Source organism: Salmo trutta, chromosome 22 (assembly GCF_901001165.1).
Source record: "Salmo trutta chromosome 22, fSalTru1.1, whole genome shotgun sequence".
NCBI lineage: Eukaryota > Metazoa > Chordata > Actinopteri > Salmoniformes > Salmonidae > Salmo > Salmo trutta.
In genome coordinates, this window is record NC_042978.1 from 18,604,042 (window position 1) to 18,616,112 (window position 12,071).

Here is a 12,071-nt window from a genome sequence, read left to right on the forward strand (position 1 = left end):
ACTGTGAAAGACCAATATTAACAGTACAGCTTGGGTTGGCGTGACTGTGAAAGACCAATATTAACAGTACAGCCTGGGTTGGCCTGACTGTGAAAGACCAATATGAACAGTACAGCCTGGGTTGGCCTGACTGTGAAAGACCAATATGAACAGTACAGCTTGGGTTGGCGTGACTGTGAAAGACCAATATGAACAGTACAGCTTGGGTTGGCGTGACTGTGAAATACCAATATTAACAGTACAGCTTGGGTTGGCGTGACTGTGAAAGACCAATATTAACAGTACAGCTTGGGTTGGCGTGACTGTGAAAGACCAATATTAACAGTATAGCTTGGGTTGGCATGACTGTGAAAGACCAATATGAACAGTACAGCTTGGGTTGGCCTGACTGTGAAAGACCAATATGACCAGTACAGCTTGGGTTGGCGTGACTGTGAAAGACCAATATGAACAGTACAGCTTGGGTTGGCGTGACTGTGAAAGACCAATATTAACAGTACAGCTTGGGTTGGCGTGACTGTGAAAGACCAATATTAACAGTACAGCTTGGGTTGGCGTGACTGTGAAAGACCAATATTAACAGTCCAGCTTGGGTTGGCGTGACTGTGAAAGACCAATATTAACAGTACAGCTTGGGTTGGCGTGACTGTGAAAGACCAATATTAACAGTACAGCTTGGGTTGGCGTGACTGTGAAAGACCAATATGAACAGTACAGCTTGGGTTGGCGTGACTGTGAAAGACCAATATGAACAGTACAGCTTGGGTTGGCGTGACTGTGAAAGACCAATATTAACAGTACAGCTTGGGTTGGCGTGACTGTGAAAGACCAATATTAACAGTACAGCTTGGGTTGGCGTGACTGTGAAAGACCAATATTAACAGTACAGCCTGGGTTGGCCTGACTGTGAAAGACCAATATTAACAGTACAGCTTGGGTTGGCGTGACTGTGAAAGACCAATATGAACAGTACAGCTTGGGTTGGCGTGACTGTGAAAGACCAATATTAACAGTACAGCTTGGGTTGGCGTGACTGTGAAAGACCAATATTAACAGTACAGCTTGGGTTGGCGTGACTGTGAAAGACCAATATTAACAGTATAGCTTGGGTTGGCGTGACTGTGAAAGACCAATATGAACAGTACAGCTTGGGTTGGCGTGACTGTGAAAGACCAATATGAACAGTACAGCTTGGGTTGGCCTGACTGTGAAAGACCAATATGAACAGTACAGCTTGGGTTGGCGTGACTGTGAAAGACCAATATTAACAGTACAGCTTGGGTTGGCCTGACTGTGAAAGACCAATATGTGATTTATAATTTTAGGTCATTCAGAGTGTGTGACTGTGTCTCATAGAGAGACATTTTTCATCTCATTTTTCACACAGGGCTCCTTTCCTTCGCTGGGCAGGGCATTTGATTAGTTTGGGGCAAAATTGGAGTATACCCATTTCTCCAGGCACCACTACACCACTGGGTGGGTGTGTTACTTTTGTTCTGTCAACATGAGAAGATAGAAGTCAGCAAGGACTCTTTTTACTGTACGTTTCTGCAACCTACAGCTAGCTGTAATACAAGTCATAGAGACTAACATTTGTTGATGCAGTACTTCGTAGTTTGTATTCTATAATGTTACTGTAAAGCAACACAGCGCTTTGAACTCACTCCAGCTGTCTGCTTTGAAAGCATTCCTGTTTGAAACAGTGTTGTCACTCTGTCCCTGTTTGTGACTGTGTTACCTGCTGCACACACACACACACACACACACACACACACACACACAAAACACACACGCAACGAAAGGGAGTTACACACACACACTTGTCAGTGAGCATCGATCACTCTGATAGATGGGGCTTATTCCCTGAGTGAGTATGTTTGTCACCTCTGGCCCTGTACCTCATTGCCTATAGCCACCCTCAGAGCAGTGACTCACCTCTCTCTTCCTCCTCTCTCTCTCTATCAGATCTCTCTTCATCTCTCTCTTTCTGTGCCTGTCTCCCTTCTCTCTCACACTCTCTCTCTCGTTCTCTCTCTACTCTTCACTTGTTGCCTCCCTCCCATGTGTGTGAAAGTCAGTATGCCAGGGCATGTTTCACTATAATGATAGTTCTGTTTACAACTACATCAAGAGGAGAACAAATTCCACCTCCCATTCTCCAGGCAGGTTCTCTCTACTCTGAACTCAGCAGCTACTCCTTAGTTCACAGTAGCACACATTAAACTGTTGCAGATTTCAACCTCATAGCATATATACCGTACCAGTCCAAAGTTTGGACACAGCTACTCATTCCAGGGTTTTTCTTTATTTTTACTATTTTCTACATTGTTGAATAATAGTGAAGACATCAAAACTGTGAAATAGCAAATATGGAATCACGTAGTAACTTAAAAAGTGTTAAATAAATGAAAATGTATTGGCACACCTGTTAATTGAAATGTATTCCAGGGGACTTCCTCATGAAGCTGGTTGAGAGAATGCCAAGAGTGTGCAAAGCTGTCATCAAGGCAAATGGTAGCTACTTTGGAGAATCTAAAATATATTTTGATTTGTTTAACACTTTTTTGGTTACTACATGATTCCATGTGTAATTTCATAGTTTTGATGTCTTCACTACTATTCTACAATGTAGAAAATAGTAAAAATAAAGAAAAACCCTGGAATGAGTAGGCGTGTCCAAACTTTTGACTGGTACTGTACATTAAGAAAAAAAAAACAATCTCTACAAATGTGGAACTGGACAAGCTGGATGTTGACATTGGTTAAACAGAACGGTTCAAATCAAAGTGATGTGAACAGCGTCTTTCTGCAATGTTTTTTTTTTACCCGTTCTACACAGAGTTATATCGGTCCACTAATACTGGACTAGTAAAGGCCCAGTGCACTACTTTTTATATTTTTCAGGGGGTGCTGCAGCACCCTCAGCACCCCTGCTTCCCACGGCTATGCCCAGCAGTGCAAACATTTGGCTATTTGGGTGTGTTCGTGTGTTTTCACAGGGTAAATTCCCCTTCCTGTCTGTGTGCTCAGGGGCATGTGTGAGACTTAGTCTGTCACACTGCCATAATTAGGTTTATCCCACTTATTTCCTGTTGGATTTGTGGGTCGGGGTGCACTGTTGAGCTTGTACAAATGTGCTGCATGTGTGTGTGTCTGTGCGTGCGTGTACAGTATGAGTGTGTACATGCGCATGCGAGTGTGTGTATGTATGTTGAGGCGGTCACTGTTTTGATATGAATGTGGAGAATCTCCAGGAAACGAGACACACATCCAAACTAGGATCAGGCTCATTTCCATCTCACTACCGCCTCACGCTTAGACCCATGGACGTGTGTTGGCAGCTACTCATATTTGTGTGTGTGTTTTCAATAAAGCATACAGGCCTGGTGGCGTTTGTGTGTGAGCCTGCATATAGTATGTGAGGGTGTAGGTTTGCATGCATGTTACTATTGACATATTGGTTATGTAGCTATCGTTGTTCAGTGCTCCCTCTTTCCTCTATAGGACTGTGTTATATATTATACACACATGTAGAAGTATTGTATAAATGTGATGTATGATTATGTACTATACACTAATTTGTACAATTTGGTGTGTATGATGTCTGTATATTGTTCTTGTATATACTGTATGTGTAAGCGTGTATAAGTGTATATATACTGTATGTACTGTACATATGCCTTTGCTCCCCTGTATATCTACTGTGTGTCTGTGTGAGTCAGTGTCCCTATAGAGAGCCAGCTAGACAGCCCATCCTTGGTGCTGCCTGTGAGTGGAGTGCTGCAGTATTTTCCTCTGGCTATGTACTGTACTCTGATCAGGCTGCTTGGCAAAAGCCAATTGTGTGACTAATTGGGATTCAGGCAGGCTGCAGTGGATAAAAGCTCCTCTCACTGCCTGGCTCTGTGGAAGACTGGAGTGGATGGTAGTGTGGCGGGAGGAGAGTGTAAGTTATGCATAAGACAAAATACACACCACTTGTGTACACACACACACACAAACGCGCATGGATACACACGGCGTTCATGCACAAACACACACAGCGTGTAATTCATATACAGTGACAAATGCAGAAACCCATGGTCAAGTCAAGTGCATACATTTGGTACAAATACATACAATCTACTATGACCATGTATGTATCCATCATTCTATTACGGTTACATTTATATGAAATGTTTTATCTTTGCAGGCCATTTGTCAAGTGATATCTTCCAGTGAATGTGTGTTTGGTTCTGTCTCCCTTTCTGCCTCCCTGCCGGTACCAAATGTCTGATGCTTCTCTCTCTATGAACAGTCTCACACTAGGATGCATTCATTCACATAAGTGTAAAATATACTGGCAGGGATTCTTGCGAACAGATGCAGTGTGTGTGTGTGTGTGCGCGCGTGTGTGTGTGTGTGTGTGTGTGAAAAGAGAGAGCGAGAGAGAGAGACAGACCGAAAGAGGAGAGCAGTGAGAGACTGGAAGAGGGATAGAGAGAGAGAAGAGAGGGAGAGTGTGTGTGTACATGTGGGCCTGCTGGCTGAGGGGCAGACGGTGGATGTCCATTTTGAAAAATTCATGATGCTATGTTTGGAAAATCATTGGGGGAGCTGTGTTGTTTAACTGGCCCAAAACAGCTGGGATCTGGAGTGCAGTTGTGTGTGTACAGGAACAACAATCCAACAATACATACAACATGCACACATGTAACGAGAGAGAAAGACAGTAGATGTGTTGTAGTGCATGTCAGTGTGTGACTATCCGTGTGAACAAAAGGAGAGAGGAACTCAGTGCATTACACCAGATACATCCCTGAAATGTCATTTGTTCAACAGAAAACAGCATTGAGAAAGGCTTACTGTGTTGTATCCAGCCAATACATGAGTCAGGCTTTGTTCTGGACCTGGTCATGGAAACTGGCTATAAAGACAATCTAAGGCCATAGACACGGCTGACTATGTTGATATTTTCATTGAAACTAGATTCAGTTCTTTTGAGATAAAATCTCCACAACAAGCTGAAATAAATCTCCAATAAAGATTGGAGATACTATATGTTACTCATTGACATTCTTAGATGAACCTAGTTCAGTACATTCCTGTGGAGGTCAGAGGAAAGGTTCCATCTACAAACCTGTAACAGATGAACACTGCAGGCTCTGTAGAATGAGAGACCTTTTTAGCTTGATCTCTAATGAAGTCTCCACTTTAGTGTGAGTCAGACAGTTGATTCAGCAACATCCTAGACTCAGAGTTTGACCCCAACCATATCCCTCCTTCCTCCTCACACATTATCCCTCCCCAGCCGTACCCCCCCCCCCCCACCGTATCCCTCCCCAGCCATATCCCTCCTTCCTCCTCACACATTATCCCTCCCCAGCCGTATCCAATTCCCCATTCCGTATCCCTCCCCAAACACAACTTATCCCTCCCCAGCCGTATATCTCCCCAAACACAACTTATCCCTCCCCAGCCGTATCCCTCCCCAAACACACCTTATCCCTCCCCAGCCGTATCCCTCCCCAAACACACCTTATCCCTCCCCAGCCGTATCCCTCCCCAAACACACCTTATCCCTCCCCAGCCGTATCCCTCCCCAAACACACCTTATCCCTCCCCAGCCGTATCCCTCCCCAAACACACCATATCCCTCCCCAGCCGTATCCCTCCCCAAACACACCATATCCCTCCCCAGCCGTATCCCTCCCCAAACACACCGTATCCCTCCCCAGCCGTATCCCTCCCCCAAACACACCTTATCCCTCCCCAGCCGTATCCCTCCCCCAAACACACCTTATCCCTCCCCAGCAGTATCCCTCCCCCAAACACACCTTATCCCTCCCCAGCAGTATCCCTCCCCCAAACACACCATATTCCTCCCCAGCCGTATCCCTCCCCAAACACACCATATCCCTCCCCAGCAGTATCCCTCCCCCAAACACACCATATTCCTCCCCAGCCGTATCCCTCCCCCAAACACACCATATCCCTCCCCAGCAGTATCCCTCCCCCAAACACACCATATCCCTCCCCAGCCGTATCCCTCCCCCAAACACACCATATCCCTCCCCAGCCGTATCCCTCCCCCAAACACACCATATCCCTCCCCAGCAGTATCCCTCCCCCAAACACACCATATACCTCCCCAGCCGTATCCCTCCCCAAACACACCGTATCCCTCCCCAGCCGTATCCCTCCCCCAAACACACCATATTCCTCCCCAGCCGTATCCCTCCTCCCTTACACACATACATGATGAGCTGTTTAATCGTTACATGCAAATCATTACAGGCCTCTAATATTGTTTTGTGTTACAGAATGGAAGTAAATGGGAATATAGAAGGTCTGACAAACAGATGAGGTATTATACCCCTCAACCCCCATCTCTTTCCCTCCCTCACTCCCTCTCTTTATCTCTCTCCCTTCCTCTCTCTTTTCATCCCTTTCTTCCTCTCCCTCTCCCTCTCTCTTTCTCCATATCCCTCTCTCTGTGCCTCTCTCTCTTCCGCCTTCCCTTCCTCCCTCCCTCTCTCTCTCTCTCCACACACAGCTGTGGAATGGCCAGGCAGGTTGGCTGGGTGCCTGGGCCATGTCATGCCAATTAAGTTCACCAACTAAAAGTCTTCCATCTGGGAATTCTTCCTGTTACTGACAACATTAACCCTTCCCTGAACTTAGAGTAACTAATGCACACACACACACGCACACTGTGACGAACACGCAAATATACATACATAAATATTCATACACATATACAACACATGTTAACACAGCCACAGCAATTTATACTCAAACAGACAATATATATTTTTATCCAAATGGAAACATTTCTGTTACCTCCCCTTCCCCACATTCTATTTAAACATGTTCTCGACATCATCAAAGCAGGACGGAGGAAAGGCGATACAGTACATTCAAAAAGGAGGTGAAAGATATGGAAAGAGAGAAACTATGAATGTGGGGTGGATGGATGGTGGTGAGGTATAGGGAAGAAGGAAGGGGTGTTGAGAGAGGGAACCAGAGAGACATCTACATCATTTGGCCAAATGACACCATCTGGTGGATAGCTGGGACATCATGGTCACACTTACACAGCAAGAAGAGGAGGGGAGGGGTTGATGTGTAATGTTGGCTAGAGTTCTAAAGAATTTGGGAGAAAAGGACTCGTATGTATTGTGGTCAAAATATACCTGTATAGTGGCGTTTTTGTTTTGTATTGAATTCTTATAAGCATGTACAGTATGTGTGCTGCCATTTTGCATTGAATTCCCTTCAGTGTGGATGTTTCCCTGTGAGAGTAAATGTCAGAGTGACATTGAGCAGGCAGCAGTAGCAGGAGCAGCAGTGTGAGGCTCTGTGGGTAAGACCAGTCAGTGATTCCCTCAGGACTGGAGCACTGTGACTGCATGTTCCATAGCTGTCAGCAGCCATTGACTCACCACTACACGCTCACTGATTCACGAGCTGGCTCTCTCTCTCTCTCTCACACACACATACACACACACACACACACACACACACACACACACACACACACACACACACACACACACACACACACACACACACACACACACACACACACACACACACACACACACACACACACAGGCGCAAATACAAAACATACACACTGTACGCACGCCACACACACACACACACACACACACAGACTCTCTAAGACTGCAGAATGACAACCCTTGCCACACTAGTGACCTCTATCCTCACACATCAGACCCCGAAGCCCTCAAACACATACAATCACACATGGAGACACACACAATACACAGGATACATTCTCCACCCCAGAATAAGACTAAACCTACCCTGACTATGACACTATGTCATTGAGGTATCATCTCTGTAGCTGTACACATACGGTACTTCAGGAGGATTTTGGACTTTGTTGAAGGCTCTGCACATAAAACTATAAAAATATAATTCAATCAAATCAAATTAAACACACTATGCTCTTTATTACATCCTGCCAACCCTCTGCTCAATCTCTCTGTTTCCAACTGCCTCCCAGCTGTACCTCTCTGTGACCCTCACATGCCTCCCTCTCCCTCTCTCCCCATCTTTCCCTCCCTCGACCCTCCCTCTCCCTCTCTCCCCATCCCTCACACTCTCTATCCCTCCCTCCCTCCTCTCTTTCCCTCCCTATCTCTCTCTCTCCCTCCCCATCTCTCACACTCTCTATCCCTCCCTCCCCATCTTTCCCTTCCTCTCCCCCCATCCCTCACACTCTCTATCCCTCCCTCCCTCTCTCTCCCTTTCTTTCCCTCCCTCGACCCTCCCTATCTCTCTCTCTCCCTCCCCATCCTCTGCCCTGTCTCTCACCTCACAGTGTGGCGTCTGTGCTGCACCTGACTCCCTGGCTGTCTAACAAATCTCCAATAGAGCTTTTTATGGCTTCTACACATGCAGCAGAAGCTTGGACAGGAAATTAAACATAACTACACTACCTGTATACATGAGACCCTAACTGCTGCTGTGCAGTCCACTGTGGATAGACTGGAGATATAGTAGAGCATGGCTCTAGTTTTACCTGTCTTCACTGTCCTATATCACGCTGTTACCTAGGACCAGTTTAAAAACGCATCAAATCAATTATTTCTTCCTTCCTTCTTTTATTCCTTCCTTCCTTGATTGGCCATAACAGGTCATTACTAATCAGTTATTACAAAACAGGAAGGGAGTGAGGAAAGATAGTTTAAAGTCTATTGGAAGTAGCCCCCGGTGTTCAGTTTGGCTTGGATAAGACGGTTCCTTCTACTGGGGGAGATAATCAATCAATCAATCAATCAAATGTATTTATAAAGCCCTTTTTACATCATCACAAAGTGCTGTACAGAAACCCAGCATAAAACCCCAAAGAGCAAACAATGCAGATGTAGAAGCATGGTGGCTAGGAAAAACTCCCTAGAAGTCAGGAACCAGGCTAGGGCACTCAACATGTACTGCACTGACACAAATGACTGATGATTGGTTGAAAGATTGTGGGAGCTGTACTGTTACATTTCAGTGCAGCCTTTGATATTATTGACCATAACCTGTTGTTGAAAAAACGTGTGTTATGACTTTTCAACCTTTGCCATATCATGGATTCAGAGCTATCTATCTAATTTGCATAGTTACACACAACTTACACACAGCTCTGACACACACACTTAACCCACCAGACATGCCACCAGGTGTCTTTTCACAGTCCCCAAATCCAGAACAAATTTAAGAAAGCATACAGTATTAAATAGAGCCATTGTTGCACGGAACTACGTTCCATCCCATATTGCTCAAATAAACAGCAAACCTGATTTAAAAAAAATAGATAAATCAACACCTTATGGCACAACGCCTCTCCCCTATTTGACCTAGATAGTGTGTTTGTATGTACTGATATGTAGGCCACGTGTGCCTTTAACATTTTTTTTTTACGTAGTTCTGTCCTTGAGCTGTTCTTGTCTATTAATGTTCTGTATTATGTCATGTTTCATGTTTTGTGCGGACCCCAGGAAGAGTAGCTGCTGCTTTGCAACAACTAATGGGGATCCTAATAAAATACAAAAAAAGACCAAAAACCAGCTGTTTGCTTCAGAATTCTAGGAACAATAAGGAGGCCTGTGTCTTGTGACCGTAGCGTACGTGTAGGTGTGTATGGCAGGACCAAATCGGAGAGATAGGTAGGAGCAGGTCCATGTAATGCTTATGATAAAATGTTTTGGTTCTAGTCAAGATTCTAGCAGCCGTGTTCAGGACTAGCTGAAGTGTACTTAGTGATTTATCCGGGTAGCCGGAGAGTAGAGCATTGCAGTAGTCTAAACTCAAAGTGGAAAAAGCATGGATTTGTTTTTCTGCATCATTTTGGACAAAAAGTATTCAGATTTTTGCAATGTTATGAAGATGAAAAAAAGTTGCTCATTAAATATTTTGTATATGTTTGTCAAAAGAGAGATCAGGGTGCAGAGTAACGCCGACGTCCTTCACAGTTTTGAGACGACTGTACAACCATCGAGATTCATTGTCAGACCCAACAGCAGATCTCTTTGTTTCTTGGGACCTAGAACTAGCATCTCTGTTCTGTTTTTTAGTTTAAAAGTAAAACATTTGCCACCATTCACTTCCAAGTAATATTCAGTGGAAACTTGTAAAGCCTTTGGGTGAAATGCATAATTTCTGCAAGATCATTTACAATATTTATCATTCTCTTGAAGATCATTATAATTTACAGGCAAGCCTCATGGCAGGATATGATGAATTACTTTTCTCAGTTCATTGTCAGATTATTCAGGAGGTGGAGAACACTAGTTCTCATAGTGTTATAATGAGATGATTGACACAGTAGGAAAGAGTGATATGAGAAGTCTAGAGTAGTGTGTGTGTGTGTCTTAGTGTGTGTCTTAGTGTGTGTACACTGGCTTTCTAATCACAGCCCATCAGAACCACAGAGGGTTTTATTGGGAAACACCAGTCAGCAGACAGACAGACAGACAGACAGGGTCACAGGCCTCAGTCTGAGCGAGCGAACCGCACTGGGACTGCGAACAGACCACGGGATGACCACACGCCACTCACACAGAGACCACAGCTCAGAGGCAGGCCAGCGCCAGAGCAGAGAGGAGAGAAGAGGGAGGGCAAACTGGGACAACATATATATATATATACTACTTAAACAGAACTAACAGACTGACTGACTGAAAGGAGGGGATCCAACTAGAAAAGCCTGTCTAAGTGTTTACAACAGTAATAACCCTATCATTAACATGTCATTGACACACTGTTGCTTACTGTCTGGGACAAGGGAGCATTAGAAAAAAGACAGAGGTAGAGTGAGTGAGAGAAGAGTGATAGATAAGAGATAGTGAGGAACAGGCACCATTGTACTTTCAGCCTGATGTGTTTTCCTCTCTCAGAGTCGTGATAGGTGGAGGTTGTAAAGGGATGAATAAGAGATGATGCAAGTGTGCGCACGCAAACACATACACACACAGAGCTAGGAAAAGGAGAGTGCTCGCTAAATGAATTTGGCTTTCAGCAAGGGGGAGTCTACACTGCACCAGCAGTGTGTGTGTGAATGTTAGTCAGTGTGTGTGCGTGTGACTGTACTGTGAGTACGTTTCGGTGTGCAAGAAAATACATGTGTGTGTGTCTTTGAGAGCGAGAGAGTAGGTGGTGGAGAGGAGAGGTGTGTGTGTAAGGGCGGGGCAAGGTGGAATGCTAGCTAGCTGTGTGTGTTGTAGCTGTGGTGTCACTGGGATTGGAAGTGACAGGCAAGAAGCCCCACAGACAGCTGGGTAACAGCCCACTACCCCACTGGGGAGGGCTTTACACTGAACACCATTAGTACTGTCTCTATTCTCTCACATTCCCTCGCTCCTTCCCTCCTTTCTTATCTCACTAGCACTGGAGAGAGAGGGTGAGGATGATTCATAAAGAGAGGGGGGAGAGAGAGAGATGGGAGAAGGAGAGAGGGTGGAAGAGTGCGATGGGGAGGGAGGGATAAAAAGAGTGGCAGGAGAGATTGGGAGGAGGGGTGAGACAGGGAAATGAGAGAGGAAGGTGTTGAGCAACAGAACAGGGATAGAGAGAAGATGAGAGGGAATTATAGAGGAGGATATGAGAGGGGGAGCTAGAGCGGGAAGGGCAGTGAAGGAAAGAAAGGATAGGCACAGAGAAGAAAAAAAGGGGGATGTTGTTTGTATCTCACATGACTCTATTAAACTTTTAATAGTCCCCATTTCTCCAACTAGGTTTCCTGCTACTGTATCACCAAAACAGCTGCTGCAAATCCCGCAGCAGACCACTGATGAAACACATTGACCTTTCACACACGCACACAGACTGACACACAGACGGACATACACACGCTGACGCGAAGGACAGAGTAGAGAGGAAGCGAGAGGAGGATATGCAGAGGAAGGCCAGATTAGAAAAGAAGATGCAGACAGACAAGGGTTCCCATGGTGGATCTATGAGAGCATCTGCATCAGACTGAGCTGCTGTGTCAACATGGACTCCTCCAGCTGGGCTGGGCCATACAATACATCACTCACACGGAAACTGGAGATGAAGACAGACACAAAGAATAG